This window comes from Bos taurus, chromosome 1 (genome assembly GCF_002263795.3).
Source record: "Bos taurus isolate L1 Dominette 01449 registration number 42190680 breed Hereford chromosome 1, ARS-UCD2.0, whole genome shotgun sequence".
Lineage (NCBI taxonomy): Eukaryota > Metazoa > Chordata > Mammalia > Artiodactyla > Bovidae > Bos > Bos taurus.
The window spans coordinates 89,387,961-89,402,368 of NC_037328.1; positions in this window are offsets into that span (position 1 = coordinate 89,387,961).

Below are 14,408 nucleotides of genomic sequence, written 5' to 3' on the forward strand. Positions count from 1 at the left end.
AGTGGGTTGCCATTTCCTTCTCCAATGCATGAAAGTGAAAAGTGACTCCTAGCGACCCCATGGACTGCAGCCTACCAGGCTCCTCCGTCTATGGGATTTTCCAGGCAAGAGTACTGGAGTGGGGTGCCATTGCCTTCTCCGAGAAAGTGTTCTAGTTTCATTCTTTTCCAAGTGGTTGACCAGTTTTCCCAGAACCATTTGTTAAAGAGATTGTCCTTTCTCCATTGTATATTCTTGCCTCTTTTGTCAAAGATAAGGTGTCCATAGGTGTGTGGATTTATCTCTGGGCTTTCTATTTTGTTCCATTGATCTATATTTCTGTCTTTGTGCCAGTACCATACTGTCTTGATGACTGTGGCTTTGTAGTAGAGACTGAAGTCAGGCAGGTTGATTCCTTCAGTTCCATTCTTCTTTCTCAAGATTGCTTTGGCTATTCGAGGTTTTTTGTATTTCCATACAAATTGTGAAATTATTTGTTCTAGTTCTCTGAAAAATATCGCTTTTTAAAATATACACTTTAAAATAAATGTAGCCAGAGCTAGGATGCCTCATTCCACCTAGTCCACACCACATCTCGGTTTTTACAGCAGAGCAAACACCAATGCTTTATTCCTAGACAAAGCATCTGTCTTGAGTCCCAGGTTTCCACCTGGTGAATTAAGTAGCATTCTCTCTCTCTTTAGACCTTGCACTGTAATTGCCCCAGGCAGATGCTCCAGCCTCCTTTGTCTTTGGACATATTCTGCTCTACAGAACCAAGCAAGACTGCCTTGCCAGAAGTTTCCTAGCCCCAAAGAAATCAGTCACCCAGGACCCACCTCACTTGAAAAGTGTTTAAGGAGTTCACTCTTGCAGGAGCCACAAAGCTTCCAACCTAACAATCTGCAATCAAAACACTAAGAAGTCAGAGATCCCCAACAGCCAATATTCTATGCTCCTTCTCAAATTTTCCAACCCTTTCAAAATTTTCACTTTTGTTACCTTTTCTTTATCTTTACTAAGGCCTGCCATAGGGTGAGAGGGAGGTAGATGGCGTCTACCCCACTCTTTAGTCAAGAGACTCCCCCTACCAATCCATGCCTGCTTCTAATGGCAAAAAAAAAAAAGCGTTCTCTTGATTATTACTAAGGGTCCTTAAGCACATTTCTTAATCTGCTTGAACCCCAAATTCCATGTCTGTCAATTTCAGGGAATTTCAGGGCTATTACAAAGACTAGAAATGGTGTAAAAAATGCATTAGCATCCTAACTGCTCAACAAAGCCGCTCTGGTTCCCCCTGCTTGTTTTATGTACATCTCTCAGTTAATTCCCTATCTGCCTTTCCATGTCTCTCTGAACTCTCAAATCCATATTGCATCCCACAGCTCTTCCTTATGAAGGTACATGTGAGAAGACAGGAAGTTCATTTCTGGTTTTTATGGTAAGTACTATCTCTTATTGGAGAAGGTAATGGCAACCCACTTCAGTATCCTTGCCTGGGAAATTCCTTGGACAGAGGAGTCTGGTGGACTATAGTCCATGGGGTTGCAAAGAGTCATAAATGACTGAGCAACCAACACAATATCACTTATGAGATGACTTTTTCCAATTTCTAATTCCTGGCTAAGTAAATAAAGAAATTAAGGCTTAGATCTGATGTTACATATGAGTATATTCAGCAGCATCAATCTCAGGACTGATGTCTAGTCTCACTTTATAATCAGTAGGACACATTTTACTGTTATATCATAGACAGCAAGATGAAAGGGAACTGAAACTCAGAGAAGTCTCCTACCCCTTGGCCATAGCAATTTTCCCTGTGTTGCTTAATTACCCTTACCCTGCACTTATCACATTGCCCTGATTTATCATACTAAAATAATTACACCTCTACTCTGCAAGTCACTCAACCCAGAGGTGTAGTTTGGTTGTACAGATCTAGCCTTGGAGTGACAGGGCAGGCACAAGCCAGAAGGTGGGGTCTGCAGGGTCTGAAGATGGAAAAAAGGCAGAAGTACACTTTTACACCTTCTCTTAGTGTCTCTGGTGTTACTGCCAGTTCAGCCTCTGAAATATCTTCATCATAATTTTGACAACTGTAATATTAACTTTTTTTAATTGTTGAAAGTTATCATTTTTAGAGATTGTTCTTTTCCTGATCACGTTCTAGTTATGTTTCTGACATATGCCCACTTCTACTTTTCTGATATGTTCATTTATAATCAAGGGACATATTTAAAGATACTAGCAATTTTCTCCTCAACCTATATATCATGATTGTCCCTGAATTTCTCCAACAAGGAACCATATAATATAGTAGAATGGGCCATCTCCAGAACCAAGACAAGGTTTAGAGACTCAGCTCTGAAATTACTCATTCCTGTTTATCTATATTTGTAAATTATAAACTGAGGCTTAGTTTTTCATCTATAATGGGGAAAATAATATCAAATTTATAGGATTACTGATACTATAACATAACAAACTTATAGGATTATTGATATTATAACTTTGCAAATGGTAACCCCCATAAATCACACATGTCATCTGTGATTTTAGTTTATTTAATTGCAACTAAATAAATGAAGGTGACAGGCACACTATTTGGTAGACAAGGCCGGACACCACCAGCAGAAAGCCAGCATGAACTTAAAAATAGCTTCTTAAATCTTCTAAAATGCACTGCCCAACTGAAAGTCACACCATGAGGATGGAGAAACGATTGAATTCTTAGCAAATATGCAATGATACTGTAAAGATTGTGGCCATTACTAATGAAATGTTTGCAGAGGGTAAACATCTTCCAACTGTTAGCAAATCAAATCAAATATGAGAATGGCAGAAGGTCACCCACTATTTCAAAGACAAACTATGTGGTAATTATAAGGAAACCAATTAGAAGATTGACAAACCCAAAATAGTTTAATGTTATATAAAAGTTACTATTTAAAACTCACAGCTTTAAATTCAAAAAATAGGGATCTTAGAAATTCTCTAGCCAAATCTTCCTCGTGGCCCAGAGTTACAAAGTGATTTGTTGCCCAAGGTCACACAAAAACCTTGAATGAGAATCTAGATAGCTGCATGTGATATTTAAGCTCATATGTAAAACAAAAGTGTTTAACTAAAATGGCTGTTATATATATGATAAACTACTAAAGTCTTTTTTCTGTTGTATATGAAAATGTTGTGTTCATCACTCAGTCATGTGTGACTCTTTGCAACCCCATGGACTGTATAGTCCACCAGGCTCTTCTGTCCATGGGATTCTCCAGGCAAGAATACTGGAGTGGGTTGCCATTCCCTTCTCCAGAGAATGTTCCCACCCAGGGATAGAACCTGGGTCCCCCTCATTGCAGGCAGATTCTTTACAATCTGAGCCACCACTTGTATATGAAAAATTCCTAAATATTCACTGTTTATTATGAGCCATGCATTATGGATAGGATTTTATATACATCATCTCATGTTTTTCCTCTCAGCACCCAGTGAGGGGTGAACAAGTATGTTTTCCACTTAAGAGGTGAGGAAACTGAAGCCCTGAGAGGTCAGTTGCTGTTGTTGTTGCTCAGTCACTAAGTCGTGTCTGACACTTTGCAACTCCATGAACTGCAGCACACAGGCTCCTCTATCTTCCACTATCTCCTGGAGTTTGTTCAAATTCATGTCCATTGAGTTGGTGATGCTGTCTAAACATCTCATCCTCTGGTTCAAAGTCACAGAACCTGTAACAAGAGTCAGGCTTCTAATCCAGGTTTGCCTGACTCTACAAGGGGTGCTTTTGTATTATCTTTCTTTTTATTCTCAGTCTTTGCAACGATCAGTTATTACAATACCAGAGCAACTAGCCATCTTTGTATTTCACAAGAAAACTTAAGGCAGTCCAGGGTGGAACCTTTCTGATACATTATCGCTAAGCCTAAAATATAACCCCCAGCAAGGTCAATGGCCACTTTTCCCATTTTTACTCCTGTTTTGAGCTGTTGAATTCTATAGAGCTTCAGCAAGGCTATTCAAAAACACATCAAGACTACAGAGCAAGACAAAGCCCTCCCTGGACTACAAGAATATCCAATATGTTCCTACAAGTATTGTGAGGAAAAAAAACTGAGAACAAAGAGCCCCTCTGGTGGAGTGAAAGACATCCGAGGATTCAAGTTAGGAAGTCTGACCCAGCACTACCACTTCCTACCTCTGCAACCTTAAAGCAAGACTTAACCTCACCCATAAATTGAGACAAGGTTTTGAAAGAGTAAAATGAAAGAATTTTAAGGTCCCTTGAAAAGTTATGAAAATAAATCATAAATAAATTTTTATAGACTATATCACTCTATCAAAAAATAATATAATGTAGAGGAATGTACTTTGTGTCAAGTTTAAAAAATCATCCCTGCCTTCAAGGAGTTGATAAGCTAAGCAGTAAAAAGCAAGATATGCAAAAAAACAAAAATTAGACATCTGGTTTTCTTTCCCCATAATTTTCAGGTTATATATAATGCTGGCATATTTGAACTAAAGCATTTCTTGTGCCTTTTGAAACTTTTTCTTTTTTTACGAAATTCTTTTTGGCTGAGCTGGGTCTCCATTGCTGTGCAAGCAGGCTTGCTCTAGATGTGGTGAGCTGGGGCTACTCTCTAGTTGTGGGTGCACAGCTTATCATGGTGGCTTCTCTTGCTGCAGAGCATAGGCTCAAGGGAGAATGCGCTGCATAGTCATAGCTCGTGGACTCAGCCACCCCTACTGCATGTGGAATCTTCCCCGACCAGAGATCAAACCTGTGTCCCTTGCACTGGTAAGCAGACTCTCAACCACTGGACCACCAGGGAAGTCCTTGAAATTTTTTCTTAGGATAAGCTCTAATTTAAAATTATGCCTACATTTTACTGGTTTACAGTATCCACTGCTGTAATAATTAAGCATCCCAAAACTAAGTGGCTTACAACAACAATCACTTTTTCATTATTCTTTAAGTTGACTGGGCTCAGCCAGACAGTTCTTTCTGTGGGTCTCTTAGGTGGCTGCAGGCAGCCAGTAGCTGGTGTTGGAATATATACAAGGCTTCCTCACTGACAAGTTTAGTGAGACCACAGTTAATGCTGGCTTTGGACTGAGACCTCATATAAGGCTCTTGCCCATAACATGTACACATGGCCTCTCTGCATGGCTTCTCCATGTATGCTGTGCATCCTCATGACATGGCACCTATATTTCAAAAGCAAGTGCTTGGTTGCTCAGTCGTGTCTGACTCTTTGTGACCCTGTAGACTGTAACCCACCATGTTCCTCTGTCCATGGGATTTCCCAGACAAGAATACTGGAGTGGGTTGCCATTTCCTACTCCAGGGGATCTTCCCAACCCAGGGATGAAACTCAGGTTTCTTGCATTTCCTGCACTGGCAGGCAGATTCTTTTACCACTAGCACCACCTGGGAAGCACCCCAAGAAATATATGCAGAAGCCACATTACTTTTCATGACCTAATATCGGAAACTGCATAGCATAACTTTGGCTATAGTCACAGACCAATCCAGATTCAAAAACACAAAGGGAGTGAATGTAATCATTTCTCCTCAATAGGAGTGTAAATGTCATATTAGAAGAAGAGCATGATGAATGGAAGATCATGCTGCAGTCATCTTGGAAAATACAATACACTACAAGGTATAATAAGCAGAATCCAAAGGTCTATTACACCTAATGAATATGTGTTAGGTATGTGTGCATATAAGCAAAAAGAATATACAAAAAGAAAGTTCTGTCAGACTAGGATATTAGAGTAAAAGAATTATGTCCTTCTCCCAAATGTATGTTTTTGTTACCCTGTGTTTTCTTTCAAAATGCTCACCATGACACCAGATTATTTGTGTTCTCCAGTGTGTCCATGTTGAAAAACTCAGGTGGGAAATAAGGACTCATGGTTGTATAGGACCTTAGTGGAAGATTAAGAGGTTGAGCCTTTACTCTTTAGGTGACAAGAGGCCAAAGACATCCATTGAAAGGGTCAGCCTACATGAAGAAGTGCTTCAGGAAGATGCACCTTAAATTTGGCATGGAGAAAGGGGAATGGAGGCCTCTCCAGGCAAAGACAGTAGTTCAGACTCCACTGTGAAAGACCACTGGAGAGGCACAAAGGCCTCAGAAGAGGGAGCAAGAAGAAAGGAAAGGAAGTGGAAGAAGGCAAACACATTCCACAGGAGGAGGGACTGGGGTCTGGAGACTGGAGAGCTGTGCAGGGTGGGTTTGCTGGCCCACATACCTCAGAGAATCTGTGAATCACTCATGGACCTAAATGGGAAAGTTGAGTAAGGGGCAAGACACAAGTTTCAGGGGAAACAATGGGAAAAACTTGTTCCTCTTTTTTTTCTTTTCTTTCAAACTCAGCTCTTTACTAACGTGTTTTGAAGATACAGGCACAGAAATGGGTTTTTGATCTACGCTACTCTCAGTCCTGGTGTGCACAAGGTTTTGTTTGAGCCCTCCGAGCATCTCTGGCGGGTATGGGGTTTGGTTCTAAATGCAATTTTGACCCTCTTACCATATTGCTGGGGCTTCTCCTTTGCCCTGAGATGTGGGGCTCTTTTTGGTGGGATCCAACATTCTCCTGTCAGTGGTTGTTCAGCAGCGAGTTATAATTTTGGAGTTCTTGCAGGAAAAGATGAGCACACATCCTTCTACTCCATCTTGTGTGAGTAAACTCCCATACCCACCAGAGATGCTCAGAGCACTCAAACAAAACCTTGTGCATACCAGTAGACACCACAGAGACTGAGCAAGACTTGCCTTTGAGTGTTTGAGTGTCTCCTGCAGAGGTATGGGTCAGCAGTGACCTGCTGCAGGGGGAGTGGCTCTAGGTGTGGCAGACCTGGGTGTGACATAAGCCCTCTTGGAGGAGGTCACCATTAACACCACCATCGAGCCGCCAGAACTTACACAGGACTGGGGAAACAGACTCTTGGAGGGCACAAACAAAACCTTGTGTGCACTAGGACCCAGGAGAAAGGAGCAGTGACCCCACAAGAGACTGACCCAGACTTGCCTGTGAGTATCCAGGTGTCTCCAGTGGAGGCATGGGTTGGCGGTGGCCTGGTGCAGGGTTGGGGGCACTGAGTGCAGCAGTACATGCATGGGACCTTTTGAAGGAGGCGACCATTATCTTAATTACCTCCACCATAGTTTGGTCTCAGATCACACAACAGGGAGGGAAAACAGCCCCTCTCATCAACAGAAAATTGGATGAAAGATTTATTGAGCATGGCCCCGCCCATGAAGCAAGACCCAGTTTCCCCCCAAGTTAGTCTCCCCCATCAGAAAGCTTCCATAAGCCTCTTATCCTTATCCTTCAGAGGGCAGACAGAATGAGAACCAAAATCACAGAAAACTAATCAAACTGATCACATGGACCACAGCTTGTCTAATTCAAAGAAACTATGAGTCATGCCATGTAGAGCCACCCAAGATGGATGGGTCATGGTGGAGAGTTCTAACAAAACATGGTCCCCTGGAGAAGAGAATGGCAAACGACTTCAGTATTCTTGCCTTGAGATACCCATGAACAGTATGAAAAGGCAAAAAGATAGGACACTGAAAGATGAACTCCCCAGGTCAGTAGATGCCCAATATGCTACTGGAGAAATAACTCCAGAAAGAATGAAGAGAAGGAACCAAAGCAAAAACAACACCCCATTGTAGATGTGAATGGTGATGGAAGTAAAGTCCAATGCTGTAAAGAACAATATTTCATATGAACCTGAAATGTTAGGTGCACAAATCAAGGTAAATTGGAGGTCAAACTGGAGATGGCAAGAGTGAACATCAACATTTTAGGAATCAGTGAACTAAAATGAACAGGAATGGGTGAATTTAACTGAGATGACCATTCTATCTACTACTGTGGGCAAGAATCCCTTAGAAGAAATGGAGTAGTCCTCATAGTTAACAAATAGTCCAAAATACAATTCTTGGGTGCAATCTCAAAAATGACAGAATGATCTCTGTTCATTTCCAAGGCAAACCATTCAATATCACAGTAATCCAAGTCTATGCCCCAACCACTAAAGCCAAAGAAGCTGAAATTGAACAGTTTTATGAAGATATACAAGAACTTCTAGAACTAACACCCAAAAAATATGTTATTTTCATTATAGAGGACAGGAATGCAAAAGCAGGAAGTCAAGAGTTACCTGGAATAACAAGCAAATTTGGCTCTGAAGTACAAAACGAAGCAGGGCAAAGGCTAACAGAGTTTTGCCAAGAGAACGCACTGGTTATAGCAAAAACCCTTTTCCAACAACACAAGAGAAGACTCTACACATGGACATCACCAGATGGTCAATACCAAAATCGGATTGATTATATTCTTTGCACCGAAGGTGGAAAAGCTCTATACAGTTAGCAAAACAAGACTGGGAGCTGACTGTGGCTCAGATCCTGAATTCCTTATTGCCAAATTCAGACTTAAATTGAAGAAAGTAGGAAAAACCACTAGACCATTTATGTATGACCTAAATCAAATCCCTTACAATTATACAGTGGAAGTGACAAATAGATTCAAGGGATTAGATCTGATAGACAGAGTGCCTGAAGAACTATGGGCAGAGGTTCATGACATTGTACAGAAGGCAGTGATCAACACCATCGCCAAGAAAAAGAAATGCAAAAATGCAAAATGATTGTCTGAGGAAGATTTACAAATAGCTGAGAAAAGAAGAGAAATGAACAGCAAAGGAGAAAAGGAAAGATATACCCATCTGAATGCAGAGTTCCAAAGAATAGCAAGAAGAGATAAGAAAGCCTTCCTCAGTGATCAATGCAAAGAAACAGAGGAAAACAATAAAATGGGAAAGACCAGAGATCTCTTTAAGAAAATTAGAGATATCAAGGGAACATTTCATGCAAAGATGAGCACAATAAAGGACAGTAATGGTATGGACCTAATAGAAGCAGAAGATATTAAGAAAAGGTGGCAACAATACACAGAAGAACTATACAAAAGAGATTTTCATGACCCAGAAAACCATGTTGGTGTGATCAACCACCTAGAGCCAGACATCCTGGAATGCAAAGTCAAGTGGGCCTTAGGAAGCATCACTACGAATAATAAAGATAGTTGAGTGATGTAATTCCAATTGAGCTATTTCAAATCCTAAAAGATGATGTTGTTAATGTGCTGCACTCAATATGCCAGCAAATTTGGAAACTCAGCAGTGGCCACAGGACTGGAAAAGGTCAGTGTTCATTCCAATCCCAAAGAAAGACAATGCCAAAGAATATTCAAACTACCACACAATTGCACTCATCTCACATGGAGAAGGCAATGGCAACTCACTCCAGTACTCTTGCCTGGAAAATCCCATGGACAGAGGAGCCTGGTAGGCTGCAGTCCATGGGGTCACTAAGAGTTGGACATGACTGAGTGACTTCACTTTCACTTTTCACTTTTTATGCATTGGAGAAAGAAATGGCAACCCACTCCAGTGTTCTTGCCTAGAGAGTCCCAGGGACCGGGGAGCCTGGTGGGCTGCCGTCTATGGGGTCACACAGAGTCAGGACACGACTGATGCTACTTCACAGCAGCAGCACATGCTAGCAAAGTAATGCTCAAAATTCTCCAAGCCAGGCTTCAACAGTACATGAACCATGAACTTCCAGATGTTCAAACTGGATTTAGAGAAGGTAAAGGAACCAGAGATTAAATTGCCAACATTGGTTGGATCATAGAAAAAGCAAGAGATTTCCAGAAAGACAACTGCTTTATTGACTATGCCAAAGCCTTTGACTGTGTGGATCACAAAAAATAATGGAAAATTTTTCAAGAGATCGGAATACCAGACCACCTTACCTCCCTCCTGAGAAATCTGTATGCAGGTCAATAAACAACAGTTAAAACCAGACATAGAACAACGGACTGGTTCCAAATTGGGAAAGGAATGCATCAAGGCTGTATACTGTCAACCTGCTTATGGCAGAAAGCAAAGAGGAATTGAAGGAATTGATGAAAGTGAAAGAGGAGAGTGAAAATTTGGTTTAAAACTCAACATTCAGAAAGCAAAGATAATGGCAACAGTCCCATCACTTCATGGCAAATAGATGGGGAAACAATGGAAACAGAAACAGACTATTTTGGGGGCTCCAAAAATCACTGCAGATGGTGACTGAAGCCATGAAATTAAAAGACGCTTGCTCCTTGGATGAAAAGCTTTGACCAACCTAGACAGCATATTAAAAGGCAGAGACATTACCTTGCCTACAAAGGTCCATCTAGTCAAAGTTATGTTTTTTTCTAGTAGTCATGTATGGATGTGAGAGTTGGACTATAAAGAAAGTGAAAGTGAAAGTGAAGTCGATCAGTCATGCCCGACTCTTAGCGACCCCATGGACTGCAGCCTACCAGGCTCCTCCGTCCATGGGATTTTCCAGGCAAGAGTACTGGAGTGGGTTGCCATTGCCTTCTCTGAAAGAAAACTGAGTGCCAAAGAATTGATGCTTTTGAACTGTGGTGTTGGAGAAGACTCTTGAGAGTCCCTTGGACTGCAAGGAGATCCAACCAGTCCATCCTAAAGGAAATCAGTCCTGAATATTCATTGGAAGGACTGATACTGAAGCTGAAACTCCAATACTTTGGCCATCTGATGTGAAGAACTGACTCATTGGGAAAGATCCTGATGCTGGGAAAGATAGAAGGCAGGAGGAGAATGGGATGACAGAAGATGAGATGGTTGGATGGCATCACCCACTTGATGGACACAAGTTTGAGCAAGCTCCGGGAGTTGATGATGGACAAGGAAGTCTCGTGTATGCTGCAGTTCATGGGGTCACAAAGAGTTGGACACGACTGAGCGACTGGATTGAACTGAACTGACCAGTGTCACTCAAAACATCAACTCTTCATTTTCAAACTTACGTACTCACCACCTCCATGCCTTCATCTCTTATTCAAAATTCATTCTCCACTGAATGATTTATACTTGTATTTCAGGTCTCAGCTTAAAAATTTTTTCCTTGGGGAAAGCCATCCTTTGCTCTCAGATGTAATCAGATTCTCCGGTTAGACTCAGGCACAGCACACTGCAGGGCTCCTTCACACACTCGTCATTATTTAAATATTTGTAAAAAGATGTTGGTGCCAGTGTCCTCACTAGAACAGGAGCTCCACTGGGGAGCAGCTGATCCTAGACGTCTCCTCAAGAGTTATCCCCTCTGCCATTCACCGCATCTGGCATGTGACTGCTGCTTGGTAACTGTCGCCTAGCTCAACATTTCCTGAGGCTGGATGCTACCCATTTAAACCTCCAGGGGACAGAGGTCAAGCAGAGGAGGCCAGGTGGTGAGGACTCTGGTAAATTACAGCAGAATCCCATACAGCATTCAATCCCCCTCAAAAGCAAAACAGTAACAAGACAAAACAAAAACAACAATGTGTACTAAATAAAACTTATCTTCCATTGTCTCCTGCTCACAGGCAATCTTGTCTGATTCAACTTGTATTCTCTCAGGTAGAATTGCCTCTTTACTAGGCAAGAGTCAATCAAACAACATTCGCAACCAATGTGGAACTTCCAGGGAGCACTCTGATTTAATACAACTTTCATTAACCCTATTCTAATATGAATACTGAACATCAGCAAAGGATGCTATTTAAATGCAATCACACAGTGTGACAGATGTGCGTTTTTAATTTTTTAAATTTAAAAATAATATAAGTATAACCAAAACTTAAAGCCATGTTAGAACATATACATTGCACCTCACACTTGTACTTTCCACCCCCAAAAGCAACTAAAGTAAGTGGTTTCTTCCATGTTTTTCTGGTAACTTCCTGTTTCCACATGTCATCTACCACCCCTTCCTACAATCCTCTTCTACTCACTGAATGTAGGAGCTAGAGAGAAACGTAAGCATCACCCACTCCAATCCATTCATTTTACAAATAAATAAATTGGGGCAGATGACCTACTTTGCAGATCACACAACTGGTTATTAGAGATAGAAATAAACGCAGTAAGAACCCAAACTCACCTAAGCACCATCCAGTGCTTTTCCCATGTCACCATATCATCTAAAATGAAGTTCAAGGTGACTTTTAAAACTGCAACACTATGAAACTATTAGATACAAGAATACTTTTCATTTTATATCTATTTTGATATAAAATATAAATACACATGTGGATAAACATTCTCATACATTGCTTTTCTTTAATTCTGGGCATGACCCAGACTGGGATCTGAAATTTGATCCCTTGCTAATGAGGGACAACTAAAAGGCAAAGATTTAATGATAGAAATTGTTTATAGTTGGCCACAAATAATGCAGTAATGGAATATTTATTGATCCCAGGTTCAGTAGTCCAAATGAGTGATGAAGGAGGAAATGCCTGCCACTTTCTGAAGCCTCACACACAAGTGCCGTCCACCCTCATAAGGGAACGTGCTAAAAAACGGAGCCAAAATTGACAGAGCTATCTGGACATTCCAGGCTGACTTATTCACAAGCTGGTTCTTTTCTCAGATTCCCAGGATAGAAGAGACATAATATTAGGCTTTGTACATTGAAAAAATAATAATAATGTGACCTTGCTTCTTGTTACTGCTGTCAAACTTAAGAAAAAAAATACATGTTACAATGGTCTGAAATATAAGTTCATTTCATGGCCCATCTGTCTCAGCAACTACTAACGCTCCTCCTCTGAAGACCTTCAGAATCCCTGTGCCACCGTGCTTTGTCTGCGTTTTATTTTCCCTAGTTTCCTTGGAGCTCTAGGAAAGATTCAAACCTACAACCTTGATGCCTTTTTCCCTCCCCCACGCCTCCCTGGCACAAGTGGTGAACAGAAACCACCTTGCTGCCTCTGTTTAATCACAGAACGATAATATTTCAACATAACAGAGGGGCTGTTTGTGCTTTATCTTTTACTGCGTTTTTATGGGGAGCAATATATTTTCTTCCTTTCCTCCCCTGATACTGTAACAATCTTTCCTAAATTAAATATGTAACAAATTTCTCATACGACTTTATTCCCCAGCTCTTTTTAAACCATCATTAAATATCTTCATGCTGTTTGACAGTTATTCCTCATCAGTGTGTTACCTTAGAGACTGCAGGCTGTAAAGGGAGGTTTAAAGCATGCAGATGGAGAAGAAGAGCACTGAGGATATTGGCAGGGGTGGTAACTTGAGACCACCCCCCAACAGTCTGCAGAAATAAACACCAGAGGACCAGAAAGGTACACATTTGAGAAACAAAGTTCATCCTATTTATCTTTGTATGCCTCAGACCTCTGTATGTTCCAGGCATAGCAAGATTCTGTAGAGATATTTGGAAGAAGGAAAAGGGGACAAGAGAGAAGGATAAAGGAGAAATGGTAGAAGAGGTAAATGAGGGTGGGGGGTGGGTAGGAGGCCAAAGTTTGGGGAGGTGTTCAATGGGGGAAAAAGACAGGTGGAAAGAGAGACATTTGAAGAAGTCTTCCACTTACTCACTGATTTGATCCAACACAAAACAAACATAGATGGCAAAGTGCTTCCTCAAGGGCTATAAGTCCTGAATAAAATGATACTCCACAGAGCAGACCATGGCCTCCCCCCAGGCCTGAGACCACACTCTGCAATGGGCATAGGCAGCTGTGACCCCAGGGGCATCCTGGCAGGCAGGAAGAAGGGCTCAGGGGAGGGTTCAGAGTTGAACCACACTAGCAAAGGTGGCAATCACTGGATTGGGGGAAATGTGACCGTAGTAACATTGAACTAACAGCCATGATATCTGGAGGAAATGACACAGACCAGAAGAAACACTAATCTGTCTAGTAGCTGTAATTATCTGGATTTATGGATCACATCACTGAGCTTAACTGAAAGACAGGGAAACAGATTAGGCTTAGAGGTTGGCTATAGTCACAGCTGCCGTGTGTCAGCTTTAATTTGCAGCCATTCTCTTTGACACATAGTCTTTGTAGTGTTGAGTGAGACCTGGTAAGGCTTCTAAGTGCCTAATTCATATGACTTTTGCTGATGTCTGGACTTCACCTAATGTACCATTTAAAAAAAAAATCTGGATACAAGAGCTATATTTAAGTTTCTTTTAGGTAACAAAATTGTATAAGATAGTGCTACTTTGGCACTTTTTATTTCTGGAGTCAATCCATACATCTATGGATGCAAAAAATCAATCATAGAAGAGGGGAGGAATATTTTGATCAATTTTTAGTGAATAATCTAATTCAGCCAATATTCTTCACAATCACATTTACTGCTGTCCACGGGAATATTTTTTGTGTTAGATTTCCCATCAGGTTCTGATACAGTTTATGGCAAATGGTGATGGTCTGCTCATAATAGAATGAACTCTCACCTGTGGAGTTTTCTCAGCTATTTGAAGGGTCTAGAATGCAGCTTGGAATAAAAATATAGACCTTACTGGAATTCAAACGAGCTG